Below are 27,082 nucleotides of genomic sequence, written 5' to 3'. Positions count from 1 at the left end.
GGGCATGGATGCCCCTCTGGTTTGGCCGCGGGGAAATATTCCCGGAATTTCTGCCAATCGAAACGAGAAAGAGAATCAGCAATGACATTATTTGTACCCGGAACATGGCGGGCTTAAAACCAGATGTTTAAACTTAAGCATTTTAATACCAGAAATCTGAGTAATTTGATAACCAGGGGAGATGAGGATGACAAGTGATTTATGGCGTGTACAATACTCATATTGTCAGTCCAATAACAGATCCGTTTATCCCTGAGGGATGGGCCCCATAAAGAAATGGCTGTGATGATAGGAAATAACTCTAACCAAGTAAGGTTTTTAACCCAGCCCTCAGTGCGCCAAGATTCCGGCCAAGGTTCGGCACACCATTGGTCTCCAAAAATGACACTGAAACCAGTAGATCCAGCGGCATCGGAAAAAAGGGAGAGATCCTCATTAGTCAATTCCGATAACTAAAAGCATGTATATCCATTATAGGACAAGAGGAACTCCTTCCCAACCAGCAAGTCTGCTTTCAAAGGAGGTTTTATCCAAATTCTATGATGGGGAAGCTTGATGCTTTTGGTCGAGAGGGATAAACGTCTGGAAAAAATTCTCCCCATAGGCATTACTGTGCAAGCAAAGTTAAGGAGGCCTAGCATGGACTGCATTTGACATAGTGTTACTTTGAGAACAGAACAAAATCCTTCAATCTGGGACAGCAATTTTGAATTTTTTTCTGAGGGAAGGTGAAAAACCATGGCAACGGAATCAATCTCAATTCCTAAAAAGGATAGCGAAGTAGTAGCAAAAGTTTTTCCACTGGATAAGGGAACGCCAAAATACGACGCGAAAAAAATAAAATTGTCCAGCAAAAATTGACAGGACCTGGAATCTGGTGGTCCCACAAAAAGAAAATCGTCAAGATAATGGATTATAGCGGAGGAACCTGTTTCATACTTGACCACCCATTCTAGGAAAGAACCAAATAATTCAAAATAATAGCAAGAGATGGAACAACCCATGGGAAGGCAGGTAGATCTCACATCACCGTTACTTTCTGAGTAGCAACGTCTTCGGAAAGTTTATGAAGCTACATTTACAGAAAACATGGGTCCACTGGCTTTACTAAACGCCATCTACAAACTCGAGCTTCAAGATTTGGAGAGGTGTGTATTGCAAGAATTTTTATCACCCAACCACTTTGAGTAGCAGAAGGAGAGATAGCATTAGCAAACTCTCAAGAACTATCTGCATTCTACAATGACGGAACAACGGTTAAACAGCCGAGCCCTTCTGTCAATTGAGCATGAGCTCGCCAGACACCTGAATTTTAAAGACCTGATTAAGGATTTTTCTAACCAGCAGGTAACACGACTGCCTGTTCCATACATGTAAATTTGCATCTTCACATCTTCTACATTGCAGCCAGTTTTACATTAGTGTGTTATTGCCATGTATGTTCCCCTGTATTATGGATGAGTGTCCTAGCCTGACTGCGGGATTACTGACCCAAAGTCCTAGCATTAGACAGATGTAACAGATCGGATAGTAATGTTTCAGTTCTGAGACCTGCACCTGACTGACCCTGCGATGCAGTATCGGTACCCCAGATGGGAATACCCATTTAATATTAGGGCTCAGTTTTTAGGATAGAGCGCACTATTGTTTGTTGTTCTTGAATTTATGGAAATACGTCTTTATTATTATGGTTCATTCCTTAGATCGTTGTTTTAATATGTTTTCTGACATCACAAAATGACCTTATTTTCATTGTATTAATTGGTTATACGTTTTGTCTTTGTTTTGTTACATTATAATTTTGCACTTTACATAATTGACCAAAGGATTTAACTAAATGACTCTTATGAAAAATAGATTTAATTAGTGAAATGTTTAGTGGGAATGTTTTACAAAACTTTCATGTTAAGGGCATTGACCATGCTCTGGTTATTCTTAACCAATGTGTGTGTGAGATGAATAAAAGGCCCTTAATGCAGAAATTCAACATAGAAATATAGTCTATTTCCCATATTTCGTATTTAGTGCCGAAGTTCAAGAAAGACCATAATACTAAGTGCCTTATCATCATCTCAAACACATTGGTCAAGAATAACCAGAAAATTGGCAATCCTTTTAATCATAGTTTAACTTTTTGGAAGAATTTACTTTAAAGTTTGTCACCCCTTATATCATAAATAATAAATAAACAGAAATTGCTTTTCTAATAGAATAACACGTCCAGAAGAGATTCCTTTTCAGCAGTCACCTCATTATCATAGCCAGCAGGATTACAATGAGAGATAACAGAATCCACCATTCATATTAGGTCGTGTCACAGCTCACCTCTTCCCCTTTCCTGCACAATGACATCTGCATGTCACTAAACATGAGAACATGTATAGAAAACTCTCCCTAGGAATTAGAGTCCCCTGTTTTGTCTTGTGATATGAACAATAGACATATGGATGTATATATATCTCCAAACAGGCAAGACAGCAGATTTCCATAAATGTACAGAAAACAGGATACAATAATCTGAAGTCAGAAATACAGATTCTAAAAAAATTATCACAATCTGGTTTCAATTAGTTTCAAAAATGTACGTCACTCATTCCCTTAAAGAAAAATAAGCAAAATATACCTAAAAAGAATATTGGATAGTTTAAGAAATGTTTAATAGGTTAGAGTAGAGTAGGGCCCTGCCAAAAGAGTCTACCTTGTCGTGGTGGCAGGCTTAAAAAATCTTTTGGCCAAAACAAAAGCTGATGGCTGTGTATGTGATATGGTGTTCGATGGGAACTGTTTATGTGTGATTGGTGAAACCGAGGTGCAGAAGCAGAGTTTTTCCAAGCGTGGGAGGTGGGACGGTGGAAAGTTTGAGGGGTGGAGGCGGGGCTGGTGTGGAGTCTTAAGGGTGCCCGGAAATGTTGCCAGTATGGGGTGCTGAAATTCCTGGTGGCAGCCCTGCTTCAGTATGTAGCAAAAATCACAGTCTCCTACTCTCCACAGGCATGTGTTCAAAGGAGTATGTTACGGATCCGGGTGGTGGAACCTCTGTGCTGCGGTGCAAGGAGGGACCAGAGGGGCGTAAGTAGCTGTCAACTCGGACTGACCAAGGTCATACGGCGGCTCAATCGACTCCGTGACCAGGGAAGGACCGAGCAGAGAGACCAGGTGCTACTCTGGGACCGAACTTGTATGAGAGCAGGTGACTTCCACGGGTCAGAAGGCAGGGACTGACCGGTACAGCAGATGAGCACGGCAGGCAGGCTGATGGGTGATCCGGGTAGGCGGACTGGCAGACACAGCAGGTAACAAGCAGGAGCCTCCAGATAGGCTGGCTGGTAGGCACGGCAGGTAACAGGCAGGTGCTTCCAGGTAAGCAGGCGGGCAAGGCCCATAGACAGACTGGCGGACTTGACTGTAGACAGACTGGCGGGCTGGAGAGTAGACAAGCTGGCAGACTGGACTAGTAGTCAGGCTGGCGGGCTGGACTTGTAGTCAGGCTGGCGGGCTGGACTTGTAGTCAGGCTGGCGGGCTGGACTTGTAGTCAGGCTGGCAGCGGGACCTGAGGGCTGAAGCAGAGTTTAACACACAAAGCTACAACCTTGCATGGGCACCTCCATCTTGGAGGAGGTGCCTTTTATATGAGAGGTCCTCCGGTCATTGGCTGGGGACTCTTTAGGACGGCGTGCGCGGCCCCTTTAAGAGGGAGGGAGCGAGCGCGCGCCCTAAGCACAATGCCCGGGAAGCTGCGCGCGCCGGCAGAAGCAGGAGCGCCGGAAGACGCCGGGAGGGGAGCGCGGCGGTAAGAGGGACGGCGTCTCTGCCTGTCAAGGCGCAGAGACACCGATACTACAGAGTATTGTCATGACAAGCGCTGGGGTGTTCAGAAAACCTCAAGCTGTCATGACAACCCTTTGGCACCCCACAATCATGATGCAGGGACAGTTAGAACAGTGTGCCCCACCTGGACCAGTCACTGTAAATTCTGCCATCACAGATAGTTAGCGGCATATAACAGGTTAACGGCCGCTTCCGTCCACTCGCATCTGTTAGAGGCAGATGATGGCTGAATAATGCAGCTATCATTTGTCGGCTCAGTTCCCAAGTCCACATCAAAGAACGGGACCTGGGATTTGTGTTATTTGTTTCTATAAACCGTTTTGTTTTTTACTTTTTTTTCTTTAGTTCCTTTACAGAACGTGAACCTGGTTGAGCTTTATTGCACGATGCTGCGAGGCATGATTTACAATTGCAGCTGTGGGGGCCATTGTGTGAGTTGGTTGACTAAAAGAGCCCCCTACCTTTATTTGACAACCTAGATGCCACTGATACTATAGGTTGCGGCATCAAAGGCGTTAATTAAAGATAACAGCTAGGATCAAAGACATTGACTGCTCAGTTCCTGCGGGAGCCCCTCAGTGATCCAGCTGGAATGGTGCCAGCACCGGAGGTGAGTATAGCTCCTATTATTTTACTTTGTGGAAACACAGTGATTGAGAAGGGTTGGTCCTAGTAGTGAACATCAGAGAGAGACTTGCGGCCTAGCCGGAAAACCCAGTGATCCCTGCTAGGGCCAGAGCTTCATAGAGAACTTACATGGAAACTCACACGACTGGGCACACCACCTTTGTGAAGAGAACATTAACGTTAAATAGTGAAAGACTTTCTCTGCTATCCCAAGCTTACTGTTATTAGTTCTACTGTTGATTTGCCTTGTTACTAACACTTTATAGAGTATAAAGTATATACCGTATATACTCGAGGATAAGCCAACTTTTTCAGCACACTGAACTCATCATCTTTCCTTCATCTCGCATATCTTCCCCACCTGATCTTTCTATCACAGTAAATGACATCACACTTTCCCCTGTCCCCGGAGTAACCCCTGACTCTGCCCTGTCCTTCAAACCCCACATCCAAGCTCTTGCCACCTCCTGTGGCCTCCAGCTCAAAAGTATTCCCAGAATCCATCTTTTCCTCAACCCTCAATCTATTAAACTGCTTGTTCATGCCCTCATCATCTCCCGCCTCGACTACTGCAGCACCCTCCTCTGTGGCCTACCTGCTAACACTCTCGCACCCCTCCAGTCCATCCTCAACTCTGCTGCTCGACTGGTTCATCTCTCGCCTCACTATTCCTCTGCTACCCCCCTTTGCAAATACCTTCACATGCTAATAATAATAATAATAAAAAGTAATTTTTCATTTAACTTTGCATGAAGCCCTGTGGGTTATACAAAATTTCTGAATACGGTTTTGAATATTTTGAGGTGTATACATGACATATAGGTCCCTCAAAATCTTTTCAAATGTGTAGATGGTCCTGAAAAACTGAGGGATGGGACATTTCATTGGCATACAAAGTTCAAAAATTAGACTTTTTCTAAATATTTGTCAAATTTCCGATATTTTTTATATAAATGTCTATCATATTGACCTAAATTTACCACGAACGTAAACTACAATGTGTCAAGAAAAAAATTATTACCACATAAAATGGCACATATTAGTTTAAAAAATTTGGCTTGGTCAGGAAAGTAAAAACTACCTTAAGTGGGAAGGGGTTAAAGAGTTAATCCCAATATATGTAATAACTCTGAAGTGGAGCAGACTCCACAATACAAACTGTTTATTTTATTAAAATAAATACATTTCTTAGACCTGATGAGGCTTGTTTGGTTGCATTAAAAATCCACTTGCTTTTGAGCCGAAACATTGGCACCTGTTCACACGGGCCAATAAATACACCATTTTTTATGTAATTTTCTATTAAGTGCTACCATCTTTTTTGCTTACTTATATGCCGACACTGGGGTATCGTGTGCCGAGACCCTTGGAGCTCTCACAGCCATAAAAACTGAACGGCCGTGCAGTCCCTCCGCCTCTTATGGGACGTGCTGGTGAAGGTGCGTACGCAATGACATTGTAGCATCGGCATCTCTGCCCCGTTCTAGGCAGAGACGCCGTCCCTCTCACCTCCCCGCTCCTGGCGCGGCGTCCTCCAGCGCTGCTCTCCCCGCTGCTTCCGGCGCGCGCTCCTTCCCCGGCAGTGTGCTTAGGGCGCGCGCGCGCGCTCCCCCTCTCTTAAAGGGACCGCGCGCGCCGTCCTAAGGAGTCCCCGGCCAATTGCCGGAGGACCTCCCATATAAAGGGCACCTCCTCCAAAATGGAGGTGCCCGAGCAATGTTGTTTGCACCTGTGTCTCACCTGTGCTTCAGCCCTCAGGTCCCGTTGCCAGTTACCTGCCAGATTCCTGCCAGCTTGCTGCCTTTGTCCTGCCTGATATCCAGTCACCTGCCTGCTAGCCTGAGGTCCGACGGTCTGCCTTCCAACTCCTGTCAGTCTGTCTATGGACCAGCTTGCCCGCTCACCTGGGAGCGCACACCTGTTACCTGCCTGCTAGCCTACCTGGAGGCTCCGCCGTCACGTGCTGTGACCATCTGCCTTTTCAGAGACTCCTGCCCGCTCACCTGGGAGCGCACACCTGTTACCTGCCTGCTAGCCTACCTGGAGGCTCCGCCGTCACGTGCTGTGACCATCTGCCTTTCCAGAGACTCCTGCCCGCTCACCTGGGAGCGCCCACCTGTTACCTGCCTGCTAGCCTACCTGGAGGCTTCGCCGTCACGTGCTGTGACCACCTACCATTCCAGAGACTCTCGCTTGCTCACCTGGGAGCACACATCTACCATCTGCCTGCTAGCCTACCCGGAGGCTCTGCCATCACAGGTCGTACCTACCCTTTACCCAGAGACTGCCCTGGTCACTTGCCGTAACTCCCTGCCCGTTCATCCAGAGACTGCCCCGGTCACTTGCCGTAACTCCCTGCCCGTTCTTCCAGAGACTGCCCCGGTCACTTGCCGTAACTCCCTGCCCGTTCTTCCAGAGACTGCCCCGGTCACTTGCCGTGGCCTCCTGCCCGTTCTTCCAGAGACTGCCCCGGTCACTTGCCGTGACCTCCAGCCCGTCCACTCAGAGACTGTCCCGGTCACCTGCTGTGACTGCCTGCCCGTCATCCCTGATTGCCACCCGCTCCCTTACAAGGACCGCCCCCTTGTATAGTAGCTCAGAGGTTCCGCCTCCCAGACCCATTACAGTTTGCTCGGGCCATGGAACCCGGTGGCACCCAAGCTCCCTCGCTCTCGGACCTGTGTCATGAACTGTCCCGCCAGAGGTCCCAACAGGAGTCCATCCTGGGTCACCTGCGGAATGTCAATTCTCGCCTGGACACTCTGCTCCGCCAGCAACCTCCGCTAGCGCCATGATTCGCAATCCGACAGCTCCGCTGTCCACCAACACTATGGTATCCTACCCCGGACCCCGGCTTTCTGCACCTCCTCGCTTCGGAGGCGACTCCGCTCAGGCTCGGGGCTTCATAAATCAGTGCACCCTGCACTTTGAACTCCTGTCCCACCAGTTTAACTCCGACCGGGCCAAAATTGCCTTCATCATGTCCCATCTCACCGGAGAGGCTCTGGCCTGGCTAAATCCTCTATGGCCTTTCTCACGGCCTTCCGGAAAGTCTTCGACGAACCCGGACGGAAGACCTCATCCGCATCGTCACTGCTACGCCTCCGTCAGGGAAGCCTCACCGTGGGCCAATATGCCATACGGTTCCGTACCCTTGCCTCGGAGCTGGCCTGGGATAATGACGCTCTGGTTTCAGTCTTCTGGGAGGGTCTGTCCGGCCGTATTAAAGATGAACTTGCCGGTCGGGACATTCCTACCACCCTCGATGACCTGATAGCTCTTGCCACCCGGATTGACCTGCGGTTCCAGGAGCGTGCCAAAGAGGTCACCCGTGAGAGGAGGTTTCCACGCCTAGCTCCTACTTTTCAGCAACCCGTCACTCCCTCCGTCTCTCCTGAGCCTATGCAGGTCGACCAGACCAAGATGGTCGGTTCTCGCCAAGAATCTCGCCGAGCCGAGGGAAGCTGTTTCTATTGTGGCAGTAAGAAGCACTTCATCCGTTCCTGCCCGGAAAAGCCGGGAAACGCCAGTGTCTAGGACCACTCGGAGAGGTCGTCCTAGACAAAAGTAAGTCCTCTCCGTCTCTGACCTTACCGGTCTCTATTGCTTGGGGAGAAAACCGTCTCTTCGAACTCGCCCATCTGGATTCTGGAGCTGCTGGAAACTTCATCGCCCAGTCTCTGGTAGAGAGATACCATATTCCCACCAAGTCCCTGGCGGAGCCATTGTCAGTTGCTTCCGTGGATGGAAGACTTCTCTCGGAGACCATCCTGCTCGTCACCGAACCTATAACCCTACAGGTGGGAATGCTGCACTCTGAGGAGATCTCATTCCATGTGCTGTCCGGACTTTCTCACTCCTTGTTGCTAGGTCTACCTTGGCTCCAGACACATGAACCCGTATTGAACTGGCGGTCTGGTGAAGTACTCCGATGGGGTCCTGACTGCCATAGGACCTGCCTGGTTCCGGTCCGTCCACTTCGCCCTCAGCCTACTCCAGCTAATTTACCTGGTCTCCCGGCTCCCTACTGGCCCTATGCGGACGTCTTCGGTAAGAAGGAAGCTGAGACGTTGCCGCCCCATAGGCCATACGATTGCCCGATCGACCTGGTACCTGGCACCACTCCTCCCCGTGGGCGTATCTACCCGTTATCTGCAGCCGAGACCCGAGCCATGTCTGAGTACATTGAAGAGAATCTGGCTAGGGGATTTATCCGAAAATCTACCTCCCCGGCTGGAGCCGGATTCTTCTTTGTCAAAAAGAAAGACGGCTCGCTACATCCCTGTATTGACTACAGAGGACTCAATCTCATTACGGTAAAAAACAAATATCCCCTGCCACTCATCTCCGAATTGTTTGACCGGCTCAAGGGCGCCAGGATCTTCTCCAAGCTGGATCTTCGAGGAGCGTATAATCTGGTCCGTATCTGTCAAGGAGACGAGTGGAAGACGGCATTCAATACCCGGGACGGTCACTACGAGTACCTTGTGATGCCCTTCGGTCTCTGTAATGCTCCCGCGGTCTTTCAGGAACTAGTCAATGACATCTTCCGTGACCTCCTGTACTCCTGCGTAGTGGTATACCTGGACGATATCTTGGTCTTCTCTCCGGAACCACCTTTACGCCAAATACGAGAAGTGCCTCTTCGATCAGACCTCCCTTCCATTCTTGGGCTATGTCATCTCCCAAACAGGTCTGCAAATGGATCCCGAGAAGCTCTCTTCCGTTCTAAAATGGCCTCGTCCTGAAGGTTTGAAGGCGATACAGCGATTCCTGGGCTTCGCTAATTATTATCGTCTTTTCATCCCACACTTCTCGTCTCGGACTGCTCCCATATCTGCACTTACCCGTAAGGGGGCTAACCCCAGGATATGGTCGCCTGAAGCCGAGGAGGCCTTCCTTTCCCTAAAGAAAGCCTTCGCCTCTGCTCCCGTCCTGCACCGTCCGGACTGTAATAAACAATTCTACCTGGAGGTTGATGCTTCCTCCTCCGGAGCCGGAGCGGTGCTCACCCAGAAGTCTTCTACCGGGAGAATGGTAACGTGCGGCTTCTTCTCCAAAATCTTCTCCTCGTCGGAGCGCAACTACTCCATTGGAGACCGGGAATTGCTAGCCATCAAATTGGCACTAGGAGAGTGGCGCTATCTGCTTGAAGGGGCTCTCTACCCGGTAATTATCTACACGGATCACAAAAACCTGGCATATCTCCAAAATGCCCAGAGGCTCAATCCTCGCCAGGCCCGGTGGTCGTTGTTTTTTGCCCGCTTCGACTTCACTCTTCATTTCCGTCCGGCGGACAAGAACGTCAAAGCTGATGCCTTGTCTCGGTCTTTCCTGTCCTCCGATCAAGAGGAGGAACCTACGCACATCATCGACTCCTCCAAGGTGATGAATGTGGCTCCCTTGGATCTAACTCGTCTTCCACCCGGTAAGACGTTCATAGCTGTGCCAGATCGGGAGAGGGTTCTTCGCTGGGGACATTCTTCTAAACTAGCTGGCCATGCTGGCCAAAAAAAGACCTTTCAACTTATTGCCCGGCATTACTGGTGGCCTACCCTACGTAAGGACGTGGTAGACTTCGTCGCGGCCTGTTCATCCTGTGCTCGTAACAAAGTTCCCCGACATCTACCTGCCGGCCATCTCCTGCCCCTTCCCGTACCTGCTGCTCCTTGGCAACACATCGCTATGGACTTTATCACCGACCTTCCAGTTTCTGCCGGTTGTACCGTCATTTGGGTTGTCGCTGACCGTTTTTCTAAGATGGCCCACTTCATTCCCCTGCCTGGTCTTCCGTCTGCACCCGAGTTGGCTAAAGACTTTATCCGCCACATCTTCCGTCTCCATGGTCTGCCCCTCCACATCGTGTCGGATCGTGGGGTTCAGTTCACCTCTCGTTTCTGGAGAGCCACTTATAAGCTGCTGGACATTACCCTGGATTTCTCCTCCGCTTACCACCATCAGTCCAATGGTCAAGTGGAGCGGATCAATCAGATCTTGTCCAGCTACCTCCGGCACTTCGTGGATGCTCACCACTCGGACTGGGTGGATCTTCTACCGTGGGCCGAGTTCTCTTATAACAACCATGAGAGCGAGTCCTCTTCCAAATCCCCGTTCTTTATAGTTGGTGGCCAACATCCCCGGATTCCACTTCCTGTCTCCGTTTCTGTGGACAACCCTGCTGCGGAGTCTCTTGTCAGCGAATTTTCTACTATTTGGGAGAGCACCAGGTCCGCTCTTCTTCTCTCCTCTGAGCGGATGAAGAGATATGCTGATAAGAGACGTCTGGATCCGCCCCAATTCCGTCCGGGAGACAAGGTTTGGCTCTCATCCAAACATGTGCGGCTCAAAATACCCACCTACAAGTTGGGTCCTCGATTCATCGGCCTCTTCGAAGTCCTCAGGCAAATTAACCCTGTGGCCTACAAATTAAAACTCCCGGCCACCCTACGGATCCCCAACTCCTTCCACGTATCTCTCCTCAAACCCGTTGTCTTTAACTCTTTTTCCAAAAATCCAGGTGCCCCTCCTGCTCCGGTTTCCGCTGATGACATCTTTGAGGTAGAGAGTATTCTGGCCTCCAAGAGGGTAAGAGGAAAAACCTTTTTTTCTGGTAGATTGGAAGGGGTTTGGTCCTGAGGAGAGAACTTGGGAACCCAGGGAGAACATCAACGCCCCGCTTCTCCTTGAAAAATTTCTTTCTGGCCTAAAAAAGAGGGGGCCTAAAGGGGGGGGGTACTGTAGCATCGGCGTCTCTGCCCCGTTCTAGGCAGAGACGCCGTCCCTCTCACCTCCCCGCTCCTGGCGCGGCGTCCTCCAGCGCTGCTCTCCCCGCTGCTTCCGGCGCGCGCTCCTTCCCCGGCAGTGTGCTTAGGGCGCGCGCGCGCGCGCTCCCCCTCTCTTAAAGGGACCGCGCGCGCCGTCCTAAGGAGTCCCCGGCCAATTGCCGGAGGACCTCCCATATAAAGGGCACCTCCTCCAAAATGGAGGTGCCCGAGCAATGTTGTTTGCACCTGTGTCTCACCTGTGCTTCAGCCCTCAGGTCCCGTTGCCAGTTACCTGCCAGATTCCTGCCAGCTTGCTGCCTTTGTCCTGCCTGATATCCAGTCACCTGCCTGCTAGCCTGAGGTCCGACGGTCTGCCTTCCAACTCCTGTCAGTCTGTCTATGGACCAGCTTGCCCGCTCACCTGGGAGCGCACACCTGTTACCTGCCTGCTAGCCTACCTGGAGGCTCCGCCGTCACGTGCTGTGACCATCTGCCTTTTCAGAGACTCCTGCCCGCTCACCTGGGAGCGCACACCTGTTACCTGCCTGCTAGCCTACCTGGAGGCTCCGCCGTCACGTGCTGTGACCATCTGCCTTTCCAGAGACTCCTGCCCGCTCACCTGGGAGCGCCCACCTGTTACCTGCCTGCTAGCCTACCTGGAGGCTTCGCCGTCACGTGCTGTGACCACCTACCATTCCAGAGACTCTCGCTTGCTCACCTGGGAGCACACATCTACCATCTGCCTGCTAGCCTACCCGGAGGCTCTGCCATCACAGGTCGTACCTACCCTTTACCCAGAGACTGCCCCGGTCACTTGCCGTAACTCCCTGCCCGTTCATCCAGAGACTGCCCCGGTCACTTGCCGTAACTCCCTGCCCGTTCTTCCAGAGACTGCCCCGGTCACTTGCCGTGGCCTCCTGCCCGTTCTTCCAGAGACTGCCCCGGTCACTTGCCGTGACCTCCAGCCCGTCCACTCAGAGACTTTCCCGGTCACCTGCTGTGACTGCCTGCCCGTCATCCCTGATTGCCACCCGCTCCCTTACAAGGACCGCCCCCTTGTATAGTAGCTCAGAGGTTCCGCCTCCCAGACCCGTTACAGACATCATCGCGTACGCGTCTGCATAGAGGGCCAAGATGCCAGTACAGAAGTGCAGCTGCAGGGGATTATATGAAAGGTTAGTATCAATTTATTTATATTTAATAGAATTAATTAAATGGTCTTGGGGAAGAGCACATGATGAACTGGGAGTGGAGGTTGGGGAAAGCACTTGGAGAATAGGGAGTGGGGGAAGGGGAGAGCACATGATGAATTGGGAGTGGGGGGGGAGAGAGCACATGGTGAATTGGAGGTGGGGAGAGCAAATGATGATTTTGGAGTGGGGGTGGGGAGAGCTCATGATGAACTGAGAGTCGGGGGTGGGGAGAGCACATGGAGAATTGGAAGTGGGGGGTGAGGAGAGCACATGGTGAACTGGAATTAAGGGGTAGGGAGAGCACATGGTGAACTGGGAGTGGGGGGTGGGGAGAGCACATGGTGAATTGGGAGTGAGGAGTGGATAGAGCACATTATTAATTGGGGGTGGGGAGAGCACATGGTGGGTGGGGAGAGCAAATTATGAATTGAAGGTGGGGGGTGGAGAGAGCAAATGGTGAATTGCGAGTGGGGGGTGGGGAGAGCACATGGTGAATTGGGGGTGGGGAGAGCAGATAATGATCTGGGGGGTGGGGAGAGTACATGGTGAATTGGAAGTGGGGGGTGGGGAGAGCATATGCTGAATGGGGGAGTGAGGAGAACAAATGATGAATTGGGAGTGGTTGGGGAGACCAAATGATGAATTGGGAGTGGGTGGGGAGAGCAAATGATTAATTGAGAGAGGTGAGTGGGGAGAGCTAATTGTGAATTGGGAGTGTGGAGAGCACATGGTGAATTGGGGGTGGGGAGAGCAAATGGTCAATTGGGAGGGAGCAGTAGTGAGAGCTAATGGTGAATTGGGAGTGTGGAGAGCATATGATGAATTGGGGGAGGGAAGAGCAAATGGTGAATTGGGAATAGGGGGTGGGGAGAGCAAATGGTGAATGGAGCAAATAGTGAGTGGGGGGTGGGGAGAGCAAACGTTGAATTGGAAGTGGGGGGTAGAGAGCAGATGGTGAATTAGGAGTGCGGGTGGGGAGAGCAAATGGTGAATTGGGAGTGGAGGGTGGGGAGAGCAAATGGTGAATTGGGAGTGGAGGGTGGGGAGAGCAAATGGTGAATTGGGAGTGGAGGGTGGGGAGAACAAATGGTGAATTGGGAGTGGGGAGAGCAAATGATGAGTTGGGAGTGGGGAGAGAAAATGGTGAATGGGGAGTGGGGAGGAAATGGTGAATTGGGAGAGGGGGGTGGGGAGAGCTAGTAGTGAATTGGGAGTGGGGAGAGCTAATGGTGAATTTGGAGTGGGGAGAGCAAATGTTGAATGGGGGGTGGGGAGAGCTAATGGTGAATTGGGAGTGGGGGAGAGCAAATAATGAATTGGGAGTGGGGGAGAGCAAATTATGAATTGGGAGTGGGGGAGAATAAATGATTATGAATACAGGTTGGGAGAGAGCACGAACATGACATAATGAATTGGAGTGGAGGGGTTCATGTAAATATAATGAATTGGGGGAGCGGGAGGTACAGAGTGGGGGTTGTTGAGGATGCAGGAGTGTGACTGGTAATGAATTGGGAAAGAGTACAGGTGCTATTTAATTTATATATTTATTGGGTGGAGAAAGTGGCTATTTACAGTTAGTGGGGGGCCGTGGTGGATTACAATTTGTATTTGGAATAGTGGGTTGCATAATAACTAATTATATATTAATGGTGGGTGCACATCTGTATTCAGCTGCGTAATGTAGAATTTGGGGAATGTGCTCTAGATAACTGTGTGCTATTTTATTCAGAGACGAGTCCTGGCTGGAAGAAGTGAGGTCAGTCTGCGCTGGATGAAAGTGAAAAAAAGCGAAGATGAAGGACTTCAACTAGAGACGTCACTTGTGAGTCAGTGTGTTCTCTGTACAATGACACTATATACTAATGTACAGAGCTCCTGTGTATGTCACTGGTGATCACTGTATTACCTGTAACTATATGCAGAGCTCCTGTGTATAATGTCACTGGTGATCACTGTATTACCTGTACACTATATACACAGCTCCTATGTATAATGTCACTGGTGATCACTGTATTACCTGTACACTATATACAGAGCTCCTGTGTGTTTTTTTAGATTTGGCTATCTTAGGAGGATATCTGTGTGTGCAGGTAACTATTACTGTGCAGAATTATTAGGCAACTTAATAAAAACCAAATATAATCCCATCTCACTTGTTTATTTTCACCAGGTAAACCAATATCAGTGCACAAAATTTAGAAATAAACATTTCTGACATGCAAAAACAAAAAACAAAAAAATTAGTGATCATTATAGCCACCTTTCTTTATGATGACACTCAACAGCCTTCCATCCATAGATTCTGTCAGTTGCTTGATCTGTTTTCGATCAACATTGCGTGCAGCAGCCACCACAGCCTCCCAGACACTGTTCCGAGAGGTGTTCTGTTTTCACTCCCTGTAGATCTCACATTTTATGATGGACCACAGGTTCTCTATGGGGTTCAGATCAGATGAACAAGGGGGCCATGTCATTATTTTTTCTTCTTTTAGACCTTTACTGGCCAGCCATGCTGTGGAGCAGTTGGATGCATGTGATGGAGCATTGTCCTGCATTTAAATCATGTTTTTTTTGAACGATACCGACTTCTTCCTGTACCACTGCTTGAAGAAGTTGTCTTCCAGAAAGTGGCAGTAGGTCTGGGAGTTGAGCTTCACTCCATCCTCAACCCGAAAAGGTCCCATAAGTTCATCTTTGATTATACCAGCCCATACCAGTACCCCACCTCCACCTTGCTGGCGTCTGAGTCGAAGTGGAGCTCTCTGCCCTTTACTGATCCAGCCTCTGGCCCATCCATCTTGCCCATCAAGATATTTCTTGGCCCATTCTTGACATTTTATCTTATGTTTCTTGTTCAAAGGTGGTCGTTTTTCAGCCTTCCTTACCTTGGCCATGTCCCTGAGTATCGCACACCTTGTGCTTTTTGATACTCCAGTAATGTTGCAGCTCTGAAATATGGCAAAGCTGGTGGCGAATGGCATCTTGGCAGCTTCACGCTTGATTTTCCTCAATTCATGGGCAGTTATTTTGCGCCTTTTTTGGCCAACACGCTTCTTGCGACCCTGTTGGCTATTTGCCATAAAATGCTTGATTGTTCGGTGATCACGCTTCAAAAGTTTGGAAATTTCAAGATTGCTGCATCCCTCTGCAAAACATCTCACAATTTTGGACTTTTCAGAGCCCGTCAAATCTCTCTTCTGACCCATTTTGCCAAAGGAAAGGAAGTTGCCTAATAATTAAGCAAACCTTATATAGGGTGTTGATGTCATTAGTCAACACCTCTCCTCATTACAGAGATGCACATCACCAGATTTACTTAATTGGTAGTTGGCTCTCAAACTTATGCAGCTTGGAATAGGACAACATGTATAAAAAGTATCATGTGATCAAAATACTTATTTGCCTAATAATTCTGCACACAGTGTATATGTGGTATTATTTGGTGACCATTTGGTGGTAATATGTGGTCTGGTCATGGTGTGGTGGTATTTGTTCCTTGCTTGTGGTATTATTTGATCACTATGTGGTGGTAATATGTGGTCTGGTCATGGTGTTGCAGTATACCTTGTATGTGGTATTATTTGGTGACTATGTGATGGTAAATTGTGGTCCGGCTATGGTGTGATGGTTTTTGTTCCTTGAATGTGATATTATTAGTCATTTTAAAAAATTTATGTGACACATTCCTTTAAAGAAAAAGAAATAAAAATATACCTAAAAAGAGTATTGGATATTTTAAGAAAGGTTTAATAGGTTAGAGTAAAGTAGGGCCCAGCCAAAAGAGTCTAACTTGTCGTGGTGGTTGATTATAAAAATCTTTTGGCCAAAACAAAAGTTGCTGTATACGATATATGGTTGAGTGGAAACTGTAAATCTGTGATTGGTGAGGGCGTGGTGCAGAAGTGGAGTTTTTCCAAGATTGGGTGGTGGGACTGTGGAAGTTTCGAGGGGTGGAGGTGGAGCTGGGGTGGAGCCTGGGCGGAGTCTGAAGGGAGCTTGAAAATGTTGCCAATATTGGGCCCTGAAATTCCTGGTGGCAGCCCTCTATCTATCTATCTGTCTATCTAAATAACAAAGTAAGGCTATGTGTGTTGTGATCTACAAGAAGAAATAAGGAAAGATAGGGGAAAGCTGTCCCTACAGTAAGACAAAGCTGAATCCCTATGATGTAGCGGGCTGCCTGTTCCTAGTGAACAGACCCACCTTTTTCTTCGGCTAGTCTGAACGAAGACCTATAGAATTAAGGAAGGGCTCCTAAAGAACTAAGGACTGGGACAAAAATGGGACACTTCCTAAACAGAAATTGTTGTAGAACACAAAAGACAAATTGACAAAAAGTACTAGAGGTCCAAGAGGACCAAGCAAACTGACAGAGCTAGGCACCGAAGCACCAGGCTAGCAAAACAGTCAAACAACACTGAAGTCCAGCAAAGCCAGAAGGGCAGAGCTGGAATATATAGGCAGGTGGTCACGTGGCCACAAAACACAAGATAGCAAAAACTAACAGGAGGGTTCTAACAGTACCCCCTCTTCTATGAGGATCCTCCAGGCCCAGGCCTATCAGGAAAGCTCCTGTGGAAAGCTTTAACAAGCCTAGGAGCAGAGACATCATCCGTTCTTACCCATGAGTAGTCTTTGGGACCGAAACCCTTCCAGGAGACAAGATACTGTAATTTCCCTCTATGCCATCTAGAATTCAAAATACGAGAAATTTCATATTCGCCGTCTTCCACCACAGGAGGAACTGTGACAGTGGCGTCCCTATTAGATACGTCAGCCTTTTTCAAGAAGGAAACATGAAACACAGGATTAAACTTCCAGGAAGTAGGGACATCCAACCTAACAGCAGACGGGTTAACAACCTGAAGCACTTTAAATGGACCCACAAACTTAGGACCCAGTTTTTTAGAGGGAATCCTCAAACGCAGGTTCTTCAAGGACAACCAAACCATGTCACCCACAGTAAACAAAACCTCTTTACATTTCCTGTCAAAATACTTCTTGGACTTTTTGTTAGCCTCTTGAAGGTTACAACGTACATTAGTCCAAACTCTCTCTAAATCACCGGAAAAATTCTCCTCCTCCGGCACCGCCGACCCCAATTTGGAGAAAGAACCAAAACACGGCTGTCTCCCAGTACAACAAAAAAAAAGGAGAACACCCAGCAGAGGAGGATGTATGACTGTTAAGAGCAAATTCTTTGAGAGGCAGAAACTCCGACCACACCTCTTGATTGTCCGCCACAAAGCAACGCAAAAACTGCTCAACATCCTGGTTCTTTCTTTCAGTCTGTCCATTAGACTCAGGATGATAACCAGACGAAAATGACAAATGGACTCCCAACCTGTCACCAAAAGCACGCCAAAAGCGAGCCACAAACTGAGGTCCTCTATCAGAAACAATATCCGTGGGAACGCCATGGAGCTTGACAATCTCCTTAACAAATGCCTTAGCGAGTGTCTTGGCGCAGGGCAACTTAATGAATGGAACCAAATGACACATCTTACTAAAACGGTCCACGACCACCCAGATGACAGTAAAACCCTCGGACACAGGAAGATCAGTAATAAAATCCATAGTGAGATGCGTCCAAGGCACACTAGGAACCTCCAGAAGGCAAAGCAACCCCGCAGCAGGAGTATGTGAAGCCTTTGACCTAGCGCACACAGTACACTGACGCACCCACTTGATGACTTCCTTCTGCCATCCAGGCCACCAAAAACTGCGACTGATCAGTCTCTTAGTCTCCGAAATTCCTGGATGACCTGCCAACAGAGACTCATGACACTCCACAAACAAATCTCTCCTAAAGGCTCCAGGCACGAACAACCTCCCATGGGGAGTGTTAGATGGAGCATCTTCTTGAGCTTTCAGAATCCCATTCTCCAAAACGGAGTCCAAAGCCGCCACCACAACTCCTTTCTGTAAAATGCTCTCCTCCTCCTCGGCACCGACCGTAGGAGAGAAGCTGCGAGATAAAGCATTGGCTTTAACATTCTTAGTACCAGGGAAATAGGTAACAGAAAAATGAAACCGAGAAAAAAAAAGTGCCCACCTAGCTTGACGGGCATTCAAGCGCTTGGCAGCATCCAGATAAATCAAATTCTTATGATCTGTGAAAACCTGAATAGGAAATCTAGCGCCTTCCAAAAAATGACGCCAATGTTCAAACGCGAGTTTAATAGCCAGCAGCTCCCGATTTCCAACATCATAATTCAGTTCGGTTTCCGAAAATTTTTTCGAAAAGAAGGCACAAGGATGTACTCCACCCTTGTTCTCCTGAGACAAAACTGCTCCGACCCCCACCGATGAAGCATCGACCTCGACCAAAAAAGGCTTGGTCTCATCAGGCTGCATAAGGATAGGGGCAGAACTGAACCTCTCTTTGAGATACTCAAAAACTTTAATGGCCTCAGTAGTCCACTGGGCCGTATTCGCACCTTTCCTGGTGAGATCGGTTAGAGGTTTAACAATTACAGAAAAATTCTTAATGAATTTCCTGTAATAATTGGCAAAACCCAAAAATCTCTGTATAGATTTCAAACCAATAGGCCTAGGCCATTCCTGCACAGCCTGAACCTTCACAGGGTCCATCTCAACAGAGGCTGGACAGACATCTGTCTGAGATGATCTAGTGAATCCTGCTTTGAGCAGGGGGTTGGACCAGATGACCCAGGAGGTCCCTTCCAACTCTACCATTCTATGATTCTATGATTCAAAGCCCTCGCTGGAGACTATGTAGCCCAAAAAACTAATTTTCTGCACAGCGAACTCACATTTCTCCAGATTAGCAAAGAGTGAAATATCACCCAATAACTGCAAAACTTCACGTACCCTCTGCCAATGGGACTCTAAATCTGGTGAATAAATCCAAATGTCATCCAAATACACAACCACATTCTTACCAATCAGAGGTCTCAGGATGTCATTAATAGGGTTCTGAAAAAATGCAGGTGCATTGGTAAGACCAAAAGGCATCACCAGATTCTCAAAATGACCTACCGGAGTGTTAAAAGCAGTTTTCCATTCATCACCCTCCTTCACACGTAACAAATTGTATGCCCCCCGGAGATCAATTTTGGAGAACCACTTGTCTCCCACTAACTGGTTAAACAAGTCAGGAATTAACGGTAATGGGTAGGAATTGCGTACGGTAATCTTATTAATTTCACGAAAATCCAGACATGGACATAAACCGCCGTCCTTTTTTTTAACAAAGAAGAATCCGACTGCCACAGGCGACTTAGAAGGTCTAATGTGACCAGCAACCAGGCTAGTCTCTTTGTACTCCTCCAAGGCCTTTCTTTCAGGGATAGTCAGATTAAACAAGCGACTTTTGGGAAGGGTAGCACCCAGAACAAACTCAATGGCGCAATCATAATCCCTATGAGGAGGTAAAACTTGCGACTCCTCAAAAAAAAACCTCCAAAAATCTTGAATAGGTACAGGTAATTCCACTTTTTCCACAGCCGCAGAGCGACCATTACAACATTTATCATAGCACTTCGGACTCCAAAACTTAATCACATTAGTAGACCAGTCCAATAAAGGATTGTGCAGTTTTAACCAAGGCAATCCTAGAACAACTGGAGAGGGTAAATTATCCAAAACAACCAAGTCCAAAATTTCTTGGTGAACTCCATTGATAGTGAGAGAAAATGCAGCAACCTTGTGAGTAATACATTTCAAAGGAGTGTTATCAATTGCAACCACAGAAATAGGAGATGACAAAGGTTTGGATTTCAATTTAAGGTTTTCCAAAAACCCTTTATCAATCACATTAAGTGCTGAACCACAATCCACAAATACCTGAAATTCAATCAAATCTCCCTGCAGAGTAGTACACCCAAAAAGGAACACTCCTGCAGAGCGTAAACAAGCTATACGGGCGTAACTGACCTTTTTTTTTTCTTTACTTAAACGACGCTCACAATACTTAATCAAATGGTCACCTTTACCACAATAAAGACACAATCCCTCGGCGAATCTCCGGTCTTTTTCCTGAGAGTGGAGTGACATCTCCCCAACCTCCATCGGTTCCCCGCCGTCAGTGCAGATTTTCTGGGGACTAGGACCTGACATTACAGGAGTCTTTACGTCATTGAGCCTGCACCTCAGTCTCCTGTCTATACGAACAGCTAACTGCATAGCCTCCTGCAGAGTCTCAGGTGCAGGGAATGCAATTAGCAAATCCTTAACCCTTTCACTCAGACCAGCAAGAAATAAACATCTAAGCGCCGAATCATTCCACTTAACTTCTGAAGCCCATTTCCTGATGTGTGTGCAATAATTTTCAACATCATCAGACCTCTGATTCAAACGTCTAAGTTCTGATTCAGCAGATGAGATTCGATCAGGATCGTCATATAATAGCCCCATAGCAGAAAAAAATTCTTCAACAGAACTTAAACACGGATCATTAGGCTGGAGAGAAAAGGCCCAACAATGTGGTTCTTTGCGCAAAAGTGACATAATAAAACCAATGCGCTGTGATGCATTCCCAGAGGATCTTGGTCTCAAACAAAAATATAACAAATAAGCATTTTTAAAGGAAAAAAATCTTGCTGTTTACCATAAAAAACATCAGGCAGTCCTACCTTCGGTTCCACAAAATGCGCTCCAGGACAGCTACTCACGTGTTGCTGAAGCTCGGCCACCTCCAGAGACAATCCTTGCAGGCGTTGAGCCAACTCCTGGACGGAAACCATACTGATCCCTGAATTTCTTTCCTTTTAGTTTTTTTTTTGGGCTGGACTTACTGTTGTGATCTGCAACAAGAACTAAGGAAAGACAGGGGAAAGCTGTCCTTACAGTAAGACTAAGCTGAATCCCTACGATGTAGCGGGCTGCCTGTTCCTAGTGAACAGACCCACCTTCGTCCTCGGCTAGTCTGAACGAAGACCTATAGAATTAAGGGAGGGGTCCCTAAAGCACTAAGGGCTGGGACAAAAATGAGACACCTCCTAAACAGAAATTGTTGTAGAACACAAAAGACAAACTGACAAAAAGTACTAGAGGTCCAAGCAAACTGACAGAGAAAGGCACCGAAGCACCTGGCTAGCAAAACAGTCAAACAACACTGAAGTCCAGCAAAGCCAGAAGGGCGGAGCTGGAATATATAGGCAGATGGTCACGTGACCGCAAAACACAAAATAGCAAAAACTAACAGGAGGGTTCTAACAATGTGCCCACGATGCAGAAATGCTCCGGATTTTTCCTGAGCATTTCTGCATCTCCCCTGGCAGAAAAAACGCATGCGGATTGTACATGTGGATTGTACATGCGGATTGTACATGCGTTTTTCCTGCCAGGGACATGCGGATGTGAAGCGTTCTTCACATGCATTTCCGCATGCGGGTTGACAAGTGCTTTCCAAGCGATTTTACCATCACTTGGAAAGTGCTTGACAACTTGGTCACACTATATAAATCCATACAAACAGCATGGATTTATATAGTGTGACCCAAGAGAATGTCAAAAAATAAATATATACTTACCTTCCGATGGCCCCCGGTGTCTAGCTTCACCGTCCCGGCTGCCGGCAGATCATGTTACACTGAAGGACCTGCCGACGTCAGTGTCGCGTGACCCGTCACATGACTATGACGTCAGCGCAGGTCCTTCAGTCCATCGAACTGCCGGCATGAGAGGAGGAGCGCATCGGGGGCCGCCAGAAGGTAAAAAATAAATATATACTTATTTTATTCATTTTTTTTTTTACAGTTTTCTATGGTACAAGGGTCCAGAGGAGAGTCTCCTCTTCTCTAGACCTGGGTACGATCCACACATTAGAACGCATGGAATGCGCATCTACATATATGACGCGCCCCTGGACCTGCTGCGTCGCGCGGCATCGCGCGCACGGGGGAGCTTACCCGGATCCGGATCAGATGGGGGTAGTAGTCTCGTGGCGGTGACCCGGTCCGTGCCCAGGGAGTCAAACTGAGTGGCAGCGTTTAGCAGTAGATGTTAAAAATGTTCGACTACGCCACCCGTTGATTGCGGCTATGAGGCCGCCGCTGCAGGGCAGACCGCTGAGGCCGGTGATATGGTTGTGCAGCGTAGATGGTATAACCCCCAACGGGAGGGGTATGGCCTCAGGGCAGCCGACGTGGATGATGGGGATAGCAGGAACCACTCAGAGACGATGCGGTGTAGTTCAGGGTCTTTACTGGTGACAAAGATAGACCCTCCCGGAGTACTGGCTAGCGGTCGGGGCCTGGTCAGTCCTTGAGCAGATGGGATCCCCCTTGGCCAGGCGGAGTTGTAGGCCTCCCCAACTAATTGTACTCTTCTGGCCTCCTTGCTAGAGGCAGGTAAAGGTAGCCCACGTCCCTGAGTGTACCGTGTGGTGCTCACCCGTATGGCCGGTGACTCGGGGCCTTCTAGTGGCTTCCGCTCCACGACGGCGGTGCTGGTCCCACGCGTGTGACCGTGCCTTCGGGTTTCTTGGCCAGAGGACCTGAAATCCCCTGCCGGTCGGTTTCTGCTGCTGGGTCAGGGTTAATCCCCACAGCCTCGGACTCCGGGTCCGGTGGTAACTCTTCAATCAGGGCGAGCTCTTCAGCTGCCAGCCCCTGATTCCTTTTAACACTGCTCCCACTGAGCTCCTGATCTTTCTTTCCTAAGCTGCTCCTCTTCTTCCCCCTAACCCTGCCTCAGCCCCAGTTTTATATAGAGGAAGTCCTTCCCCTCCCAGGACCGGGCAGGAGGTGTGGCATGAATAGGATTCCTGACCAAGAGACCTCCCACCTGCTCTCAGACATAACATTGCTATTACTGTGGAGACCAGACCCCTGGGGTGCCACATTCCCCCCTAGTGAAAGTTAGTACTCCGGGACTAAACATACTTTTGTAAACATAACAAGGTGCAAACAATAACATTCTGATAGAGACAACACATAAGGTGGTCACGGCGTGTCCGCAACCGGGTGTAACTTTTGAGGAAAACAAGGGTGTCCATTTCACCAACACAGGGAGACGTAACCAGGTAGGGGTCTGTCCTGCCCCGAGTCCTTAACAGTCTTTCAGTCCGTCCTGGGTTACGCTCCAACTATATGCACAAAGGATTCCCGGTAAATCCACCAAAGACTCCTATAAATAACTAGAAACACATAATTATACACAAGCAACAATAAACAGGTAAACATTAATAAAATAGCTTGAACATTTAGATCCTCCACCGTATGGGCAGCTGGCCTCTAGTGACCCTAGTGGACCTACGGAGCTGGTTGATTGGTCCTGAGCTACAGGGTATAGGAGCTGTCAAGGGTAAACTGGGCAGCCGTCTACGGACTCTTTGGCCCACTAGGGGTATGGCAGGCTCACTATAAGCAGAGGGTTGATTTTCCTGGTCTGCTTGTGTGGGGCCTTCTGCCTCCTGGACCGGCTGTTCTTCCAGTTCTACCTGTGTCTCCGTAGGCACTTGGGATGCTGGTTGGAGGAACGTGAGGACGGGTACCACAACAGCACCATTGACTTGAGTCCAAGACCGAGGGAAGTCTCCGAGCACAGTACTAACCATATCTTCCCTTTCCTCTACGGGTCGAGGGTCCTCTTGTTCCTCTTCAGGGTTCCGTAGCTGTTCGGGACACTTCTTTAGGTGATCCCGGGATACAATGGCTGTGGTTTCCCCTCCATCTTTACTGATTGTACAGATCTTTGGGTTGTCGTGGCTTGAGGGCAGTACGGTGTACGGGTCCTTCTCCCATTGGTCGTCCAACTTGTGGAGCCGTCTTTTCCTCTTCAAGACCTGCTCTCCGGGCACCAGGGGAACAGCGGGAGCATACTGGTTGTAAGTTTTCTCTTGTCTTTCCCTAGCTTGACAGAGACTACGCTCCACGCTCTCCTGTACTTTTCGGTATTGCTGCTGCCTCTCTGTGTCCCAGTTGGCTTCTGGTGAAGTGTCCTCGGGTGTCAGGACTCCCATCTCCAGATCAACAGGAAGCTTACCAGGTCTTGCCCTCATTAGGTAAGCCGGGGTACAGTTGGTGGAACCTACAGGGATGTGGTTGTATAGGTCCACCAGGTCGGGCAGCTTCTCAGGCCACAGACTGCGTTCCTCCAGGGGCAATGTTTTCAGGAGATCTATCACCACCTGGTTCATTTTCTCACAAAGTCCATTAGTTTGCGGGTGATAGGGTGTTGTTCTTATCTTCCGGCATCCATACAGGGTGCAGAACTCCTGGAAGACCTCCGCTTCAAAGGCAGGCCCCTGGTCCGTCAGCACCTGCTCCGGGTATCCATGCGGACGGCAGAAGTGCTGCTGGAAGGCTCTAGCTGCTGTGTGAGCCGTTAAGTCCTTGACGGGGACGACAACCAAGAACCGGGAGTAGTGATCCACGATGGTTAACGCGTAGACGTAGCCACTTCTGCTTGGGGTCAGTTTTACATGATCCAAGGCTACCAGTTCCAACGGCTGTCTGGTGATGATGGACCGCAGGGGAGTCTTCTGGCTGGCACGGTCCCTCCTTCTTAAGTTGCATGGGCCACAGTCTCTGCACCACCTCTCGATGGTTCCTCTCATGCCTACCCAATGGAACCGCCCGCGCAGCAGGAACTCCAGCTTCTTCCATCCGAAATGCCCAGCTCCGTCGTGGTATGCCTCCATCACCATAGCTGCGTCTCTTCTTGGCACCACTACTTGCCAGATTAGTTCTTGCGTCCGGGAGTTAACCATTCTGCGGCACAACTTTCCCTTGTAAAGGAACAGTCGACTCTTCTCAGCCCACAGTTGCTTGGCTTCCTCCGGAGCGTCTGGGTCAAGGCGTGCATCTGGCCGAGTCAGCATCTCCTTTACCAGTCGGACGGCAGGGTCACTGTCTTGCGTCTCCACCCAGTTGTAATGAGGTAAGGGGTTGAACGTAGCGGTTTGCTTACTTCTTACACGGTGGGAATATTGGATAGTCCCATGACGGTGGAACGCGGGGAGCTCAACTTCTTCCAGTTCCTCTGAATCTTCCCCTACGTCCGGTAGGTTTGGCATCCTGGACAGGGCGTCTGCGTTGGTATTGGAGCGTCCTGCCCGGTATTTGATTGTAAACTCATAGTTGGACAAGCGGGCCATCCATCTCTGCTCTAGGGCACCGAGTCTTGCAGTGTCCAGGTGTGTCAACGGGTTGTTATCCGTGTACACGGTGAACCGGGAAGAAGCGAGGTAGTGCTTAAAGCGTTCGGTGACTGCCCACACCACTGCCAGGAACTCTAGCTTAAATGAGCTGTAATTCTCAGGGTTTCTTTCGGTGGGTCGCAGTTTTCGGCTGGCGTAAGCAATTACCCGTTCTTTCCCCTGCTGGATCTGGGATAGTACGGCTCCTAGCCCGATGTTACTGGCGTCGGTGTAGAGGATAAAGGGCTGGCTATAATCAGGGTACACCAGGATTTCATCCCCCGTGAGGGCCATCTTCAGCTGGCAGAAGGACTCTTCTTCCAACTTCTCCCATCTGAAGGGCGGCTTCTGGTTCTTGGCCTTCCTGGACTGGCCTATCAGGAGGTCCTGCATAGGAGCTGCCTTTTTGGTGAAACCGGGAATGAACCTTCGGTAGTAGCCTACCAACCCGAGGAACTGCCTCACTTCCTTTACGCTGGAGGGGCTTGGCCATTCCTTAATTGCGGTGATCTTATCAGGGTCGGGAGCCACTCCGTCAGCACTCACCACGTGTCCCAGGTACTGCACCTTTGGCTTCAGGAGGTGACACTTGGAAGGTTTCACCTTTAGGCCGTAACTTGCCAGAGCTTCAAACACTTCCGCCAGGTGCTTCAGGTGGTCCTCGTAGGTCTTGGAGTAGACGATGACATCGTCCAGGTATAACAGGACCGTCTCAAAGTTCCGGTGTCCCAGACAGCACTCCATCAATCGCTGGAAGGTTCCTGGTGCGTTGCAGAGTCCAAACGGCATGCAGGTAAACTCGCTAAGTCCCATCGGGGTGGTGAATGCGGTCTTCTCCCGATCCGCCTCTGCTACAGGAACCTGCCAGTACCCGCTAGTGAGATCCAAGGTGGAGAAGAAGTTAGCAGATTTTAAAGCAGCCAAAGACTCCTCTATTCTTGGTAAGGGGTACGCATCTTTGTGTGTGATACGGTTAATTTTCCGGTAATCTACACACATTCTCATGGTGTTGTCTTTCTTTTTGACCAAGACTAGTGGAGCTGCCCAGGGGCTACAGCTATCCCTGATTACCCCAGCCTCCTTCATGTCTCTAAGCATCCCCTTGGCGTGTTGGTAGTGTGCAGGGGGTACGGGCCGATACCTCTCTTTTATGGGAGGATGGTCTCCCGTGGGGATGTGGTGTTCTACCCCCTTGACTCGCCCGAAGTCTAACGGGTGTTTACTAAACACTCTCTCGTACTCTTGAACCACCTGGTATACTCCCTGTTTCTGGTGGGAGGGAGTGGAGTCAGTACCCAAATGTAGTTGCTGACACCAATCCTCCATTATTTTCTCAGAGCCGTTACCTTCCTCTGGATGAGATGGAGGCAAGGGTTCCACAGACTGTATAGAATTTTGGTTGATAGTATATAATTTGGCTAGCGTAGCATACCGGGGCAGGTATACTTCCCTTTTCCCAATATTTATTATGCGAACGGGTACCCTCCCATGGCGTACATCAACTACCCCCCGGGCTGTCAAAATGGTGGGCCTACTGTCTGAGTAGACTGGCTCTACCATG

The sequence above is a fragment of the Phyllobates terribilis genome, unplaced genomic scaffold, assembly GCF_046119375.1.
Source record: "Phyllobates terribilis strain yellow unplaced genomic scaffold, ASM4611937v1 Scaffold_473__1_contigs__length_1414477, whole genome shotgun sequence".
Classification (NCBI taxonomy): domain Eukaryota; kingdom Metazoa; phylum Chordata; class Amphibia; order Anura; family Dendrobatidae; genus Phyllobates; species Phyllobates terribilis.
The sequence above is the reverse complement of the archived record's forward strand: the minus strand, read 5'-3'. Positions refer to the sequence as shown.